Genomic DNA, 18670 nt, shown 5'->3' with positions numbered 1-18670 from the left:
ATGCATATCTTGACAGGCTTTAAAAAAAAAAAAAAAAAAAAAAAAAAAAAAAAAAAAAGCTGTGGGTCCTCCAAAGTGTTGACATTGGTAAAATGCCTCTCCATTCTACAGCAACACTACATCATCCTAAGGGGAGGAAAGAATTAAGTTGGTGATCATTATGCAGCCAGATATTCAGCACAAGTTCAGGCTTCAAAGGAATTTCATTTCTGTGGTAGCTTGGATTTTGCCTAAGCAATTCATCAAAGTGTATCATCTTCAGTTTTGTCTCTACGTCTCTTACATATTTCACGTAGCTGCCCCTCAAAAAACCTTCTGCTCCTACACTAGCATACACCTTCCCTGGTATTTTTTTCCTTTCCATTATGTTCTATGCTGTAGTGCTAAGACATCACAGAGTATAAAAAGTATTACTGTGACAGTCAATTAGAAACCATGGATAGTGTTAAATGCTCCAAGGATGGAACATTAACTTAAAAAGAGGCCTCTCTTCTGAAAATCCTGTCAACATTCCGGAACTATGCATACTTCTGTTTATTTGTAGGTGGTAGAAAAAAAGAAACAGTAATTGAAATAATATTCATTTTTATCTTGACTTAACCAAAAACTAACACTATTCATAAGATAGCATTTAAAATAATAATAATAATAATCAAATCACTTCCAGGATTATATCATTCTCGGTGGATTTCAAAAATACTCTAGTGGACACTGAACCCATCTTGAATGAACAAATCAGCAAGATATTTGTTCAGTTACCTTTCAGAACTATGATTTGTTTTAAACAAGTTTAAATTTCTCTGAATTCTATGAATCTATGAATAAAAGAATTAGTTACAGTTTCAGAGCAAGAACCTGTTTGTTTAGGTTATTGCATCTATAATGCTATATTTTTACTATCTCTTTGGTATCCAAAAGGTCATCAGAATAAGTTTACTGTGCTTTGAAGTGTAATTCCCTCAAAATCCAAATTGTCCAAACAAAGAATAGAATTCCATTCAAAAAATTCGCATTTGTTCATTTATATTTATATCTCAATCTACATGGTAATGTCAGAAACCACATTTAGAGAGCATGAGAAGGTCTTTTCCAGAAATATGTAACATTTATTGCAAATGAAATGTCAAGCCGGATGACCAGCTTGTGGTACCAGGTCTGAGGTCAGTATCTATCATGCATATCGATCTCTTGCATCTAGCTAGGAGATAAAATCCTACATGTAATTATTATACCATTTAACTCTGCCTTGTTCAGGACTCTTGCATCTAAGTCTGGTAAAGACCACCTGTTAAATGAATCATGCTTGCTATGACTAGTAGACTGATTACGTCAGAGGAAATACAGCCATATAATTTCATATTCTGTGATGCTGCTTAGAAAGCCCTGGGAAATGTAAACTTTGTTTCTCAACATGAGGTTGGATGATCTTAGAAAAGCCATTTTTTTCATATTTATTGCTCCCAAGTATATATATGTATTTTATACAAGTATATATATACAATATATACAATATAGACAATATATACAAGTATACATACGTATTTTTAAAAGTCAATATAAATGTTAATATATATTTCAATAGCATGAAGTATTTCCATATGTATGTATCTGATACATAAAACAATTTGAAGTGTGGCTGAAATAGCTGCAGCTTTACAGCTGTAAAAGAACTGTATGAAATATCTCCATGCTAAAGACTCTGTCTTTGCATTTGTTCCCACACGCTTCCAATTCAAAATAATGTGACCCCTCATTACTGAAACTTACTAACCAAGATATTACCAGTTATAGAAATTGAACTGAAATAGTTCTGTTCAAAGGCTTTTAGGTCATAATGATGTATAATTAGCTTAGACATATATAGAAATAATGTTAATAACAGTTAAAGATTTGAAGACAATCTGTCACTCATTTAGGTATGCCAAGATTTCAGGATGGATTTTATTTATTTATTTATTTATTTATTTATGGGAAGTAAATGATATCACAAATATTTACAAAAAGATTATGCTTGTCTACCACCTCTACTTTTTCAAGATAGTCCAAGGTAGTCCCATAGCCAGTGACTGTTCTGTGACTTTCCCAAATTAAAATATAATTTAAAGATGTAACTGACACAAATTTGGTATAGAGTTGATGAGTCTTCTAAGAAATTTCTGCTTGTCTACGCTATCTGAGATCTGGCCCACTCTGAATTAGCAATAAAACATAAAGACATACTGTCTGTCTATGTACATATTTCTATTTGTAATATCTATCTATATATATATATACTTTTGTAGTCTAGAGTGTATATATATAAATAGAAATACATATAAAAATAATGTGAGGTATAATTGCATGGACAGAAAAAAAATGTTTATTGGCAATCATCCTTATGTTTATAATGTGTGAATAAGCTATAGATGTAAACCCATAGAAATATAAATGCAATGGTGTGAATCGTTTCTTCTTGTAGACAGTACAGACACAAAAATATTAGCTGCTCTGACAAGTGCTGGTATGGCACTTATATGGGCCCATTTGGGTGTGTTTATATTTATCTGTATATAAATACTTTCCAGTAATACTGACATTTCAAAGGTTGAATAACAAACCCTTAGTATTCTTAACTTGACCAATTTTCTGCTTAATATATCACTTACTTGGCAGACGTTGGTGGGTTCTCTAATGTCTGTCATTAAATATACAGAATCTGTGTTGTTGCTGAGTAAATGAAATTTATCTTTTCAACTTTGGGATCTTAATATCATAATATTATGGCTTTTGTTCAGTCTTCTCAGTCTAAATTATGAGTAAGGGATTGAATTGTGTTCAGTAATATTTGCATAACTTAATGGTTAGGCCTCTTCAAGGTGAATGTAGGGCTGTGCCTGGATCAGTTTACTTTTATGATATTGCAGGTGTTAAGCTGGAGATAAAAAGGCCAATTATACTTTTTAATCGCTTTGTCTCCATTAGATGTTTTGCTCTGTAAAAAAAATTAATAATTCATATGATACTAATAACAACAACAATAACAAAAACTCTGAATCATCAGGATTTTTATGTTAGGTCTTGTTTCACTTGGTCACATTTAATCCTTAATAGCATTGAGAATTACTGAATGCAACAACTTTTCAAACGTGAAGGTCTGACCCTGGTTCCCCTGGAATTGGCTACAAAGTTTACACTGAATTCAGTGTGGCTTTTACAAAAACATCATGTTTTGTTATAATAATTGCTATTTTTCATGTTCTAACATACATTTTTCAGTTCTAACATAGCACTGCTTAATATTCTAGCTTAGATAAATCACATATTTGTGTACTGTCACTGCAGCAACAGAATTATGCTTTTTCTTTCTCCTGAAAAGTAATTGGAATTTACTGAATATTGTGGGCTACAACAGAAGTTTTTGCCAGAAGTAATTGTCTTGATAGCTGAAAATTTTATTGTTATCATCATTGCTTCTTATTCCCAGTACTAAAAAAATGGGCATCAGACATGTGCACACAAACCAAGTGTAGAGGTTTCATGGATGAACTCTTCCATATTTAAACTGTTCAGATTGATTCCAGTTTGGTTTGGGAGCGAAAATCTGTTTTTCAGAAAGGCTTGAGAGTTTTGTTTACTGAATGATGTTTTAGCCACAGGTTTGGAATTCAGCGGAGGGTTTATTAATGCCCTTGGCCTGTTTCTGTACCATCACATAATTCCAGTTAAAGAATAGTAACATTTCAAAATCATCGACACCTCCACCCTCACCCCTATTTTTTTTTCAAAAACATTGTCAGTATATGAAAACAACTTGAAAAGATAATTTGAATATAATTATAAAGCTCAGACTTCTGTCCTAGGGCTGAAATATGTGGAGAGATTTTGAAATGCAATGTACCTCCCAAGATGTGTAGTAGTAATATTGCTCTATGATGAAAGAGTCCCTGAGTATATCTGACTATAGATAATGACTTGGTTTCTTTGTTGAAGTGATAATCCATTCAAATGCTTTTACAGTTAATTACCTCTAAATTACTTGTATTATATTAGGTTATTCCTTGAAAAACAGGACAAGCTAACAGATAAAACTAGGAGATAGAATCTCAAATTGGTTTATGATGGTCTGCGTAGCACAGCTTGGTAATATAGTCATTTTTCTTACCCTGCTTGACACAGATGCCATGTGATATACTTCTCAGAGTATCTTTTTTTCTTTTTACCTCTTCACCTTTCAAGTAAATCTTAATGGATTTTAATCCTAGTCAAATTTCTATCTGTGTATTTCCATTACCAAGACCTCTTGGTGGAAGACCTAAGATACTCTTATTCATTGACATTAAAATGTTTAGATTAAAAGTGAGAGCAGAACAATCAAAAAAAAAAATTGGTGGTGGGTGGTGGGCTCAAAGGCCTTTTCACATATGAAACTAAGCATTTATGTTCTCAATGCAAAAACAATGTTTTTGCCAATTATTTTTTTTCCTGTACAGGAAAAAAGAGTACAAAGAGAAATAAGTAATTGCCTTGCTTATAGAATTGCTTTGTTCATTTGGCTAAGTAAAATTGGTTGTTTGAAACTTTTATAGAACTAGTACTTCTAAGAGTATCATTTTTCGTTTCACCCTTTCTATTATCTTAAGTTGTGTCTGGTTTGTGTTGCCACATTTTGCTCTGTATATTCTTCAAACTACTCATTACCCAATATCAGTAGCTCTGCCAAATACCACAAATGTATTCTTAAAAACAATACCAAAAGGACTAGCCATGTGCTATTTAAAAATAAATAAATAAACAAATAAATAAATAAAACTTTTTTTTTTTTCCTTCTCTAGCAGTTTAAAACTCTTCTGGTTACAGTTGCTTTTTTATTCTCTCTGCTGGAATAAATGTAATGCTCAGTGTTTTAACAACAGGGTATTGTGGGAATGATGGAATGCTCAGTAAAATTGCAAATTAACACGGGATGAAGCCCAGACCCTGATATAGAGGAGGGATATTAGAAATGATTTGTTTAGTCTCTGTGGAGAGGTGCACCAGATGTCCCTCTGTTTAAACAGTCCCTGATGATTAACCAATGCAGCAGTATTCACTGTCGCTAATAGAGCTGCTTGCCTGCTCTCAGCACCAGCTTCTGCAATGTGCAGTAACTTCTAGGGGATTGCTTTGAGAAATCTCCCCACAGAAGTCAATTTTCAACAAAATATATACAAAGTGCAAAAATGTCAGGTTAGGTGAATGGCATAGCCTCCTATGATTTGTGGTTTCTTACATCCAGACTATATAATGATGCAGTCCAAGACAATCAAGTAATGCAGTTTTACTGTACTCAGTCCGCTTTCCCTTGACTAAATGGCCAATTAAATCAAAACAGGTGTGGTTTACAAAAGGAAGGTGATTGAACACAATACAAGTTTTTCTATTGTGTCTTTATCTATAGTATGATTGATAAGTCTATACACATACATTCATACACACTGATATATTTGATGAAAAGAGCAATCCTCATAGCTAGAACGTCTTGCCCCCCCCCCAATAAATAAATAAATAAAGTTTACAAATTACCTTTATAATTGGTTGTGAACATTTTGAAATTTGTACTCCTGAAACACAAATCATTAAGGGTGAATGGGGTAGCCAGAAAAGTTGTCACTTAAATGAAGAGAAGCTTTATAGAGTACAAGGATACAGTCATCAGGGGTATCAGAGGGATACCCCTGAGAGGGAGAGCTCATTCAAAGGTGTAGCCCATTGTCTTAAATTTCACATCTACGAGTACATGTTTACTCTAGCAGTAGCTACAGCATGCTAACTACTACTGGGAATTACAGATGTAATTGTAGATTTTGTGTATATCACAGGAATGTTTTAAATCAATGTGAGTATTACAGCTCTTCCAGGAAGTTCATTCACCCCTCCCAGTGTTGTTAAATTTGCTGCCCCTGCCCATTGACCCTATTACATGTACCTTTAAATCATGTAATTGCAGTAAATCAGCAATACTGTGCTGCACATCTTTGTGTTTCCTCCTTTACTAACCAGTTTGTTTACAGAGAGGTTGACACTAGTGGAATATCTTGCAAGCAAAGAAAGTCATTACCAGAGCTAAGAAGCTCTGGTGGGGTAAAAGGAATTGGTAAAAGGAATGCAGACCAATGCAAGTGTCATTGCAAACATTGTGGATTGCTGTAGTTGGCTTTTCACATTTTTGAAGGAACTGTTCCCTTGTCCACTGGCAGTACTCTTTGTGCTTTGCCATTGGAGAATCACGTTCCTATTCCTCCTTCTTCTTCTTGTGCTCTAGTGAGTGCCTTTCTGCCGGCTCTGCACTGATCCACCCCTCACTCAACATCCTAGAGATTCTCTGAGACAAGGAGAGAGACACAGCCATGGACAAGAAAGCCATTATTCCAACCTAACAGTAAAATAACGTGTTTCATAAAATCATGGAATCATAGACTGGTTTGGGTTGGAAGGAACCTTAAATCCAGTTTTAACCCCCCTGCCAGAACTCCATCCAGCCTGGCCTTGAACACTTCCAGGGATGGGGTGTCCACAACTTCTTTGGGCAACCTGTTCCAGTGCCTCACCATCCTCATGGTGAAGAATGTCTTTCTTATATCTAAACCTACTCTTTTTTAGGTTAGAATCATCACTCCTTGCCCTGTCACTACAGCCCCTGATAAAGAGTCTCTCATCAGCTTTCCTGTAGGCCCCCTTTAAATACTGGAAGACTAAGACCTAAGAATAAGGTATTTCTTGAGCTTGCTCTTCTCTCGGCTAAATAATCCTAACTTTCTCAGCCTTTCTTCATAGGAGAGATGCCCCAGTCCTCTGATCATCTTCATGGCCCTCTTCTCCAGCTGGTCTATATCTTTCTTATGCTGTGGGCCCCACAGATGAATGCATTACTCCAGGTGAGGTCTCCTGAATGGAGCAGAGGGGAAGAATCACCTCCCTCAACCTGCTGGCCATGATTTGATGCAGCCCAGGATACAGTTGGCTTTCTGGGCTGCAAGCACACATTGCCAGACCATAGAGGGCTTTTCAACCACCAGTACCCCCAAGTCCACAGGGCAATTTCTTTAAACTACTGAAACTATTTAAATTTCTGCGTGAGCTAATTGTCTGTTCTTTGAAGTCCAAACTCTTGAATTATGCCTGATGAAGAAGTGTTTTCTGTTTGTTTGTTCCTTTTAAGCTTTTTTTCCTTTTTGTTTGAATCTCAAAAAGCTTTTACACTGTACTTCCCTGTCCAGTAGGTCCCGATATGCTTTCCTCTGTTCCAGCAAGATTGAAACTCGACATGATGCCTTGTGACCTGCAGAGTGTGTTAGAGAGTTTTAGAAACAGAAAGGAGGCATATTCTTCAGTCCTGGTATTACTGTATTTTTTTCAGTGCATGAGGAAACATTTGATTTAGATTTCTTTGCAAAATGGACAATTATTTCTAATAGCTTCCCAGTACAGGCTGATCACTTGTGACTGCGATCATCTTTTGCCTATTTTTGTACTAATATGCTAGAAACTCCTTTGGAAAAAAATGCTGCCCAGATTAATTCATTTTTATTATGCTGATTTTTTGAAGATCTTGTTTTTCCCCTGTCACTTACAATTAAAAAAAAAAAAAAAAAAGGTTAAATATAATCAGTAGTGCCAATAAGCTGGGGGGAAAAAACAAACAAACAAACAAACAAAAATGTAACTGTAGTCATTAGTGCTACAGAAAGAAAGATCCTTCCTATCTTTGCTGTAGTACATTTCTCATATTTCGTCATCCGAAGCTGGCCAGTTGCATTAAGCTAAGCACCATAACTCATGACAAAGTTGGCAACTTTTTCAAGAACTTTGTGGAGAAAGGGGAGTGCTTGTCTTTGACTTGATAGATGTCTTTTAACAGAAGTAGCTACCCAGTCCCCATACATCTAGATAGGTATCCAGATCTACTTTTCAGGAAGCCTGAAATGTCCTCAGATATGAGCAAGATTCCTTGTAGAAACTCAGCAATGCAGAAAGGATTCAGGGTGTGGATAAATCAGGCAGAAAAACAAACAAACAAACAAAAAGGTTAGCAAGGAAGTTAATAGAAAAAGTGGAGAGTGGGAGAAAGAGAAAGCCAAGTCATTTATAGGTTTTGAAGCAGAGAGAATTTAAGAACAAGATCAAAGTTAGATTTTATAGTGGATGAGGAGAGGCTGCCCATCCTAGTCTTTCTGGTAGGGTAGAGGAGAGCGTTAAGTCTGCTTAAGGTATGTGAAGACTGAAAAAGAGGGAACTCTCAGTTCAGACAAGATCTGAGGGCTGAGGTTGAAGACAGAGGAGAAACTATTAATGCTGGCGACCTGGTGGTTGCAGAAAAACATCGGATGGACTAATGAGCATTTTTTTCATGAATAGTGGTCTAGAGGTGGGAATGACTACACTGGGTTATGTGTCTAGAGCTTAGCTTTATGTGAAGAGACTTCTCCACTTGAAATTTCATGGAATTTGAAAAGTTTTTGCTGGTCATTGTAGTTACACTTGTCTGTTTTGTTACTTTTAAAAGTTTTACTAATTTAATAATAACTTGCCTGTAAATAGCAGCTGTAATGAAAATACGAAATAACATAAACACAATTGGCATAAAAGCCAGCTAACCTCTTGGATTCCATTCTGAGAAGAAAAAAATACTGAGAAACTGCACTCATTTACATAAATCTAGTCTGTTTTCATTTTGTCTTTTAATGAGGTGGTTCATAGGATATCTAAAGCAAGTGGGAAAACAGGGAGGAAAGTAAGATTAATAACCTATAGATTGGATCTGCTCCAAAGCCCATAGGAATTGGAGTTTCTATGGGAGTTTCTGTATCAACATTAATAAGCTCACCTTAAATGAGCAACATAAGAAGAGAAAGAGAAATTGTCTACATAGTGCTCCCACTAGAACTTATTTGCTTGCAGGAGTTGAGTTCAATTTGGTGAGATGCATTTGGAAAGAGGTCTCAGAGCCTTGTTTCATCTTCCTTCTTGATGGGTTTCATAAAACTGGCTTTTAAAGTAATGTGTGAAATATATCATATTTATTCTCTTGGTTTTCTCTTTTATATAGAAGGAAGAACTGATTTATCAAAGGTATGTGAATTCCACCACCTTGCTACAAATTAAAGTCTGCATATACTCTATTCAGAAGAGCACTGATGCAGACTGATGTTCTGAAGCCTCATTAACACTTCTGTTTTACTATTATTCAGTCTCCCTCTCTTCAAGGAGTGTTTTTCTATTGATTAAACACTGTACTTAAAATTCTGAAAGACTGAAAAAATGAAGAAAAACTGCAGGAAAGTTCTGAATGTAATATCCAGTGTTTTGAGTTTAGCACAGAGGCATGTTTTTGTTTTTATCAGTTAATTGTTAAAAGAAAATCTGACTTGTGCATCAGAATCTGAAGAAGAGGTAAAACCACAACCTCTAACTTGAAAGGTCAGCTGTTCAGCACACTAACCATCTCCAAACTTCTGTAACATGCCAGAAGTGTTGTATAACCTAGTACAGTGAGCACTCAAAACATAAAAGTGAGGTGAAAAGTTTCGTGGAGTTTTTTATTTTGTTTATTTTTTTTTGATTCCATTGATTTATGTTTCAGTGTATGTTATGGACAGACAGTTTGTCTGACACTAGATTTAGTATTTTTATTCCATGTTTGTTAAGTACAGTTACTCCTCTTTTCATTTGAAGAGGCCTTGGTCTGTACTTGACCAGAACAGACTTTAGCATCTGACTTCCTCCTCTAAGCATTGATTAGGGCAAATGGAAATACTATATCTCAGTAAAAAGTTTAGAAGTGAGAATAAATTATTAACTCCAACTAATTTACGTTACCAAGAACAATTGTCACTTTATATTCTCTTACTCTCAATTCTTTTACTCCAGTTTTCATGCAAACCAAAATAATATTTAGATAGTGTACAAAATGAGATATGCTTTCTCAGTTATTCAGGATAGAACCCTACATAAGACAGGGAGTACTGAAACCATCTGTTTCATCCCCCTGAAACTGTGAGGTTTATTATTCTTCATAGGATATATTTTTGAACGTATTGTTGTTTCTTATTCTATGTGTGCATTGGTCCTGAGATTTAAAACCAAATCCATCTGATCTGTTTTTCTAAATAATGAATTTTTAATTACCCAGGTTGAGTCTTTGTGTTTCCTCTGGTAGTTTAACAGCACTAGCATTCAAATAGTTCCAGTTGGCCTTCAGAGTTAACTCCCTGTTTAATACAAACGGCACAAGTTCCCAGCCGGGGTGGGTTTTTCAACCAGTCTAGTCACAGACTGAGAAGAAGAGCAAGATGGTGACCATGCATTTCCTACACAGTCATAGTGACCAGAATGAGAAGCAGTAGACCAAGTTTTGGAGCGTTTTAGAACAACTGTAAGGAATTCAGAGCTCGTTGATTGATGCCTCTCACGTGATGTTAAATTGAAAGAAAAAATACTACTAAATGTTGGTGTAGAGGAACTCCTCTCACATGTTCTCTCCTGATTTTCAATAATCATATATGTCAGCTTTTCTGGTAAAAGTTATTTGTGATGAGTTGTGATGTTATATACAAACAAACAAATGAGTTTCTGTCTTAGTATGGAAGATTTTTTTTTCTTTTGTTGAGCAGTATGTAAGTAAACTTGCACATTAGAAAAATACGTGATCCAGGAGGCTAGAAAGTGATCCCTCTACTTTTGTGTGTGTGTGTGTGTGTGTGTGTGTGTGTGTGTGTGTGTGTGTGGTTTCATATTACTATACCTTGTCCTTTGAAACAAATGTGTTTAGGAAGATATGGTTTTCCTCTGTTTACAAGGGGTTTGAAAATACTAGATCTAAGTACATGTAGCTGCAGTCAATATTCACGACTATTATGGAAGACTACAAATCCTGTTCAGCTGAACAGAACAAATGTTCATCTGAAAGCCCCTAATCACTCCTACAGATGCTGCCAGTCATGAATAAACACTGCCTGTATTTTGCGCTTTGTCCATGAGGTGGCAAACACCGTTGATCATTGTCTCATCATAGAAAGGTATAATATGTCAACATTGCTGTTATTTTTTATGATCAATATGGTAGGTAGAGCAACCCTTCTGATGTTTTGCAGTAAATGTATTTTGCATTTGCCAGTATGAAGCAGCATCAAGTTATGATTTCTTCTCTGAAAAAGCTGTTCTAAAACGTTATTATTCCTTGCTTTTTCTTCTGCTCCCTATCAAGTTGTGTCTCAGCTTTCAGTGGCAATAGACACCCATGATTTAAATGATGTAGTGGGCATAGTGGTGACCTGGAACAGAGTGGAGATTGGAGTGAATTTCAGCAGACTTTAAAACTAATCTGTTGTAAGAACAATAATCTGTTGTAAAAATAATTACCATGTTGATTTATACCTTAGTTTCCATGAAAAGATACAAAAACATAGAAAAATCTGTTCATTAATTTTTCTCTTTTCCCTTTTAACAGTTGCTTTGGCAATCTCCAGTGGTTTACTCCATTCTCTACTGTTATTAATAATTACAGTCCCATGATGGAGAAGACCAGCTACCATTTTTTTTTCTTGTTAGCTGGCTATTAGGAGTCACTATCAGCAGTCTTCTACTCTTGTAAATAATGAACTTGTAGTTAAAGGATAGGTAGGTGACATGCCATATACAGTATACGATAGCCCTATGAAGAATATCCTTGTCTGGTGATGTCACCAGAAGCCATAAAAGCAAGACGATCTGGTGGACTAGATCACCCAGGTCCATGGCACAAAAACAAGCCCTTTCGTCAGCAGCTTCTGGTCATTGGGGTGGAGTAGTGTAGAGAGATGCTGTGAGAGATTTGCCAGATATTTTAAGACTTCTGGAAAACATTTCACTGTGTAACAGAATCAATCAAAGAATCATAGAATGGCTCAGGTTGGAAGGGACCTTAAAGATCACTTAGTTCCCAGTTGCCTGCTATAGGCAGGGATGCCAGCCACTAGATCAGCTTTCTCAGGGCCTCAACTAACCTGGTCTCAAACACCTCCAGGGATGGGACGTCCACAACCTCTCTGGGCAATCTGTTCCAGTGAGCTAAATATCTTTAAGAGCCAAGCATCTTTATTATTACTAATAAACAAATGAAAGAAAAATACCACAGATGGGTTACAAATAAAAAATATGACAATTTATTATGGGCTGTGTTTTGTAGAATGGTGTTGTGGCTGCAAATACAGGAAATGCCTATACAGAGAGATCTCTGCACTGCACAGACATTATTTGGGCTTCTCTGTGGAGGTTTCCAGATTGCTGGTGACAAATAATTAGTTACTGAACTGTATTTGTTTCCAAGAGAAGCTCCAAAAGTCATTTGATATGTGCGGGAGGGTGCTTAGCTATTCTTTACAGTTCCCTGCAATATACTATGCGCTAAAAGAGCCTCATGCAATTTTTTTTTCTTTTATAGAATTTAGAAATCCATGGAGATTGTTCATTGAGATACACAATTAACTATGAACTCTCTTACATTGAGAATATGTTACTAAAAGAAAGGCTTCCTCTAAATATGTGTAAGCACTCAGGAGTCTCTGACATTTAGCCTTTCTTTCATTTTGTCCTTTAAATCAGGCCTGCTACTGGCATTTATATAAGGTCCATTTGTTCTTGTATTTGGTTTGTTAATTGCTTATGAAACTCCATATTTAATGAGCATCAAATTAATAAAGTGATATGTACCCTATAAAAATCAATAATTATGAAAGTGGACAATCATCTTCCAGTTTCTCCTGCCTATTAGCATGGGACTACAATGTTCGTAATTTGGGGTTTGTGGTGTTGCCTTTTACAAGGCAAAATCAAGAACTGCAGTTATTCTACGGCAGTCTACATTAGCCATACTTATTACTGACACGTTGCAAATGGTGAAATGAATAGCAGCTGTGTGGTTTGCTCAGTGTCATACGTGAAGTCCAGCAGGTTTGCATATTTTCTAACTTGACACGACACTGTTAGAACACTTTACGACTCTCTGGAGAAGTATGTGAAAACAATGCATTGGTCACACAGAAATAGAAATTTTGCTGTTGACAAAAAGAAGTTTTGCTTTTTTTTTTTTTCCCCAAATATTTCTGAAAATATTGTTTCTGAAAATATTTATGTGGCTTAAAATTAGATTCTTACCGGTGCCAAGTATATCACAGAATTAATGTTTTTTGTTGGGGAAGAGAAGGGCAGACCTAGCCTCCTGTAACTGGGCTTGAGTACGATTAGATATGTTCCTATGGCTTTTATCAAGTCACGGGGACTAGTCTTTTTGCTTATCACCTCTCACATCACCTTTGACTAAAACCCTAATTACAGGAACTGGGTCTTGTGAAATTCCAAGCTTTCCACAGAAACTCTTCTGCCCTGCAATTTCACAGAGGAACATTTTGTCTCTTAACCAGAAAAAAAATGCCATTGTTACTATTATTTTGTGGAATGGGCAATGTTTGATTAGGTCTTTCAGAAGACACTGGATCATGCTTTTTCTCCTTGGTAGGTGCATTCTTAATCAGCAATTTTGGTACTTGAGTTTGGGCCTATAATTATATCTTGCACGGATGAGTTCAATTTGTTGGGAATGGAACGTTCCCCACTGTACTTTATGGCAATTTATGTCTAATATATAATAAAAAGTGTTGAAAAATGTTCTGAAAATTTATGATATGAGTTGGAAAGTCTAGTTCCCAGCTCCACAAATAATTTGCCCTCAATTACCTTTAAAATTATCATCAGTCGGAAATTGGAAATGGAACCACTTTTGGGACAGACTGATTAAAATGTTTATACAAATAAACATTTTATGCCTATAATATATCTGCATCAGTCCATAATTTCTATTTGCCATGCCCTGAAAAACAGTTCCTTTGGCATACTTATCAAAGAAAAAAAAAAAAAAAAAACACACTGTGCAGTAAACACATACCATCATTTAGATGATTATGTTTGATAGTTATATTTGTCTATTGGATGTGATTATGGTACCATTCTAATCTTAGATTACTGTCTCTAGGAGAGGTATAAGGAAAGAAGAGAACGAGATGTTCTTCTGCTGAAAAAGAATTGTACACTTAATTGATTATTTTAGTTGTTTTAGAAAGCTGTTCTGTTTTTTAACCTTTTCATAAAGAAATATATATATATATTCATATTTTTCAATCTGTTATTAGAAAAATGCATAAAATGCATATTACAAAAGCAGCAGTGTGTTTTTGAAATACTCTTACAACATTTCTTTTCCTGGCAATCAATTCATCGTTACCCTGAAATAACAGAGTATTTTACCTCCTGATGATTAGTACTGTAGCTAAATGTTCAAGGTCACTTTCACTTAGATGTATTTTATTTTTAACTTACATAGTATTTTCATTTAGCTAATCCATGATCAAGCAGCCTTCTTTTTCTTTTTGCCTTTCCTTTAGTTTCTTTGATAAAACTTGCCTGGGGATTCATTAAATCTTAATTCACAATACAAATCTTAACTCTGCTCATTCCCTGCAGTGTAGCCCATCATCGATTCTATGTAGATCTGTCCTTTTGTGAAGTAATTGCTATCTTCCACCTCCTCTAATTCTCATGCTAGCCTGGGCATTTCCAGAGACTGGGATTCATAACTGTCCCCCTGAAAGACTAAGAAGCTCAAAAGGACCAGAGAGAAATGTTATACTTCACTTTTTGTTTTGAATCATACACCATCATGTGAAACCATGTGCAGTCTGTTAAGCCTAATACCTAGAAGTGCAGCCCAGATAAAAGTTTAGGAATATCCTTAATCACTTAATTTTCAAAACATGAATAATTTTATTAGTGTCAGTGAGATTACCAGTGCTTGTAAACAAGTTGTCATACATGTGCATATTGTGTGAAGATTCTGAAACTATTTCTGTTCTTTTATGACCAAAAATAATCTCATCAATACAACTATTTTTAAGCCTACTACAAGACTTGAGTTGAGGGAGTTCTCCTAGTGTTTCAAGTATACTTGTTCTCCTACAGGAGGAAGGCCTTCTGCAAAAAGCTGGTCATAAACTCGAATTACAGTGTAGAAGATTCAGTTTGCTGTGTAACAAATAGGGAACAAATAGTGTGCTTTTGGTTAGTTGGCTGTTGTTGATTTTAATTTACATATATATATATATAAATATATATATATAAATATGTATATATACATAAATATTAATATGTATATATACGTGTATATATATATGGTGAAGGTGATTTTTTTTTGCCTTTTTTTTTTTTTTAATTTATATGTTCTTATGGCTTATAGAAAACCTAGGAAGAGACTTCAGGATAGAAAAGCAGTTTGGCAGAGGCTAAAATAAATAAATAAATAAATAAATAAAAACATAGAGTAGATAAACTCGTACTGTATATAGGAACCCTTAATTCATCCAGATTATAAATTAAAAAGGAAACAATGTCTGCCTTTTCATTTCTATCTTTTTAAATGGAGCAAGAAAATTCTTAGAGGCTTTTCTTCAACCTCGATACAATTTTGTTTTCCTTTCAATGGGAAGATTTCCACTAGCTTCCATGGCATCTTATGTCTTAATATGATTTAAGCATATAAAGGAAGCCTATGGTGTTTTTTTAAGCATTCAGAGTTTGGACATAGTTAATAAAGGACCTTTATCACAAACTATATTCTCTCAAATTGTATTTGTCACCGAGACATCACCTATCAGAGGTGAAGTGAAAGTGAATTACTTAATGAAATAGTAATTTTTAGATAAGTCCTTGTATCCTTTGGTGTTCAGGAATAATAACAGGGCAAGAACAGTGATTTTATATAAATGAATGAAGTTAAGACTGCACTGAAATTCTGAAGCACTAATACATAACTTAAAGAACTCTTTTGTAAGAAGTCAGCTGGGTAATTGCGTATGAAAACATTCGTATTTTCCCCCATTTACCTGTCTACTCTAGTAGACAAGTAAAATAAACTTCTGTTTATTTTTCCATGTCAAATATTTGAATTTTAAGTACTGAATTATTATTATTTTAAACACTAAAGAGCAACTTATCCACTGTCAGTTAAAAATATCAATTTTATATATATATATTTGGTGGTGGTGGTGGTGGTCCAAAAGGATGGCATAACTCGTTTATAAATGTAAGTGCAGTGAGCAGTGTACATCACTAGAAGTGTAGATTTTTCTTTACCACTGTTCTGCTCTTTTTCTATTCAAATCAAAAAGCAATTCAAGACTCTGCTGTGTTATAAGCAACATAGTTTTTTTGAGTCATGTCCTAAAATGTTTGTTAAAACCTATCTTGACTTTGTGAAACAACAGCATCTATTTACTGCAGTTGCTGCTGTTGGTATTTCTGAAAGCACGGCTGGGCTTGACCATTTGGGAATTTGCTACATTTGTTCTGAAACCTGATGAACTGTTCATGTTCACTCCAATGAGGACTTTTGAAAAAGCCTACAAGAGAAACCTTAGTTGTGATTTTAAGCTTTTACAAGCAGGGAACTAATGTATGACTGGTCTTTTACAACATGAATTAATACGCTGACCAATATAAAATGATCTCCTATTGTAAGATCATTTCGTCAGAGAGAAGAAAAAGTGCAGAGTACACATTCTTTTCCCAACAACCTCTTTGAAACCTGCTACAGCTTGATCATAGAGTTAATATTGTTTTTGATGTTTAAAAAACAGTCAGGGAACAGTTTTGTGTGGGAAATAATAAGAACACATACATTTCTCCTTTTTCCTCAATGGTTGCATGTTGTCCATACTTACATGTGTTTCAGAAATTATTTACAAATGTCAGTGTATTATGGCCATTTGTTTCCATTACATTGTTCACATTATTCTAAATTCAGTGTGTATGAGAACGTATATAGGAAGGTGATCACATATAAGTCTATGTAGTCAGATGGATCACATCAAAAAATGGTGAAAATAAAGTAATATTTCAAAAATCAGCTTTTAGAAGTGCTGGAGAACTATATGATGCTGCTACATGGGTGGGGGATAAGGGTAAGCATTTGAAATACAGGATATTTAAATACATGCAGACCACTGGTGTTTTCCAAGAATGGAAATAAACATCAGCTGACTGACTTGAGATACTTTCCAATTTGTGGCTGGATAGTGGCTGCTCTGAGAGGGTGCTAAAAATGTTCTGGGTGGAATGCAAAGCAAATGTGAGTCCCATTTTCCTTTCTGATTGGAGATGGACAGTAAAGATGTACTCAGAATTAGACACAAAAGTACATGTTCAAAAATCTAAACTTGCCTAGGGTAAATATGATCATTCATATCTTGCCTGATCTCATTGTAGCACTAATATGTGCTTTGTCTTTTCCTCTATGAATTAGACCATTTGTATCCTACAGGTGGTATTTCAATATTGTATTCATTTTACTGCTTTTCATCGTAACTAACTGCCATCTGGAATTTTTCTTGCCTAGGAATCTCTAAGCACAGAACAGTTAATGAATTTAAGACCTTGGGATACATTCTTTGGACTCTTTTAAAAATAAATAATACTTTATCTATTTGTATTACATTTGATAGCGGGAAAAATAGAACTGGCACCTTTTTTTCTTTCATTATCCTGGCAAAGGTCAATTAAAAAAAACTTTAAAGTAAAGTTTGTTTCAGAGACCTCCAATCCAAGTGTATTTATGTGTTATGGCAGCTGTTTCAGCAATTATTACTAATTGGAAAATTAGATGCTGTTGCTATAGCAACATCTTTATTTGCTAATTGGTTTTGGCACATTTTAAGTAGCACTAGCTTAGCTAGACACAAAGCTATTCAAATGAGTCATGTGAAGATTTCTGTCAAAATGGTGAGCCTTTGTTGTGAGTCAGTGCATTAACCTTCTACATCTATGGCCCTGGGCATAAACCAGGTTCTTCCTGGGTGTGCATGCAGGACCTGAGTCTGGTGGCCTCACCAGTGTTGCTCAATTACAAGAGAACAGGAAACAGGTGAAATTCTGAGCTACAGTCCTTCATTTTTCTTTCTTCATTTCTATTTTGACTGTGTGGGTTACAGCAGAGTCAAAAAAATTACGCACTTTTCAGACTGTTTTGTAGCTGGATTCGTCTCCTTTCCAATTGTGAACGCATTGTTGCTTATATGTGTGTGTGATGTTTTGGATCTCCAAAACATTTGAAGTTGTTTTTCCTTGATGCATCCTGTGCTTTTTCCTTCATTTCCTGTAGGAAAATATTTATTGGGGCTTGGGTCAGCAAACTGCAATGCACTGTCCATGTACAATGTAACACTTATTTTCTGGGCGATTTAGGTTTTCCTTTGAGTGCCCCTTTACATCTACTTCACAGCAGAATGAAGCTCCACTGTCATGCTGCATTCTGGAATATTTTTATACTTTAAGCATCTAATTCACTTTTTGGACTTTGAAAGGTAGAGCTTGCTATGCAATTTTCATTTTCTTATTTCTCTGCCAAACCTGCTTTTCCAGAAGATTTTGAAGTCCTGGAGGCTATCAGACTTAGAAAATGAACAACAGTTTCAAATCTCTTTTTTTTTTCCTTATCTATTTATTTATTTATTTATTTTCAATTCCCTTCTACACTTTTGGCAACACTGGTATTTAGGAATTGCATAGTTTGCCTTCAAAGCCTTCCCATCCATTCTTCCTTTTGTGGCCGTATGTACCACGTAAAGGGGAA

The 18670-nt window shown here is 35.2% G+C and overlaps 1 protein-coding gene across 8 annotated transcripts in view; it reads left to right on the top strand.

The window, feature by feature from the left end:
• Nucleotides 1–18670, top strand: part of CCSER1 (coiled-coil serine rich protein 1) — a 735108-nt gene that overhangs the window by 574092 nt on the left and 142346 nt on the right. The gene's annotated exons all lie outside the window — the stretch shown is intronic.

Source organism: Anser brachyrhynchus (assembly GCF_964034855.1).
Source record: "Anser brachyrhynchus genome assembly, chromosome: 4".
Taxonomy (NCBI): domain Eukaryota; kingdom Metazoa; phylum Chordata; class Aves; order Anseriformes; family Anatidae; genus Anser; species Anser brachyrhynchus.
Note: the sequence above shows the minus strand (reverse complement) of the source record. Positions and strands in the feature narration are given on the sequence as shown.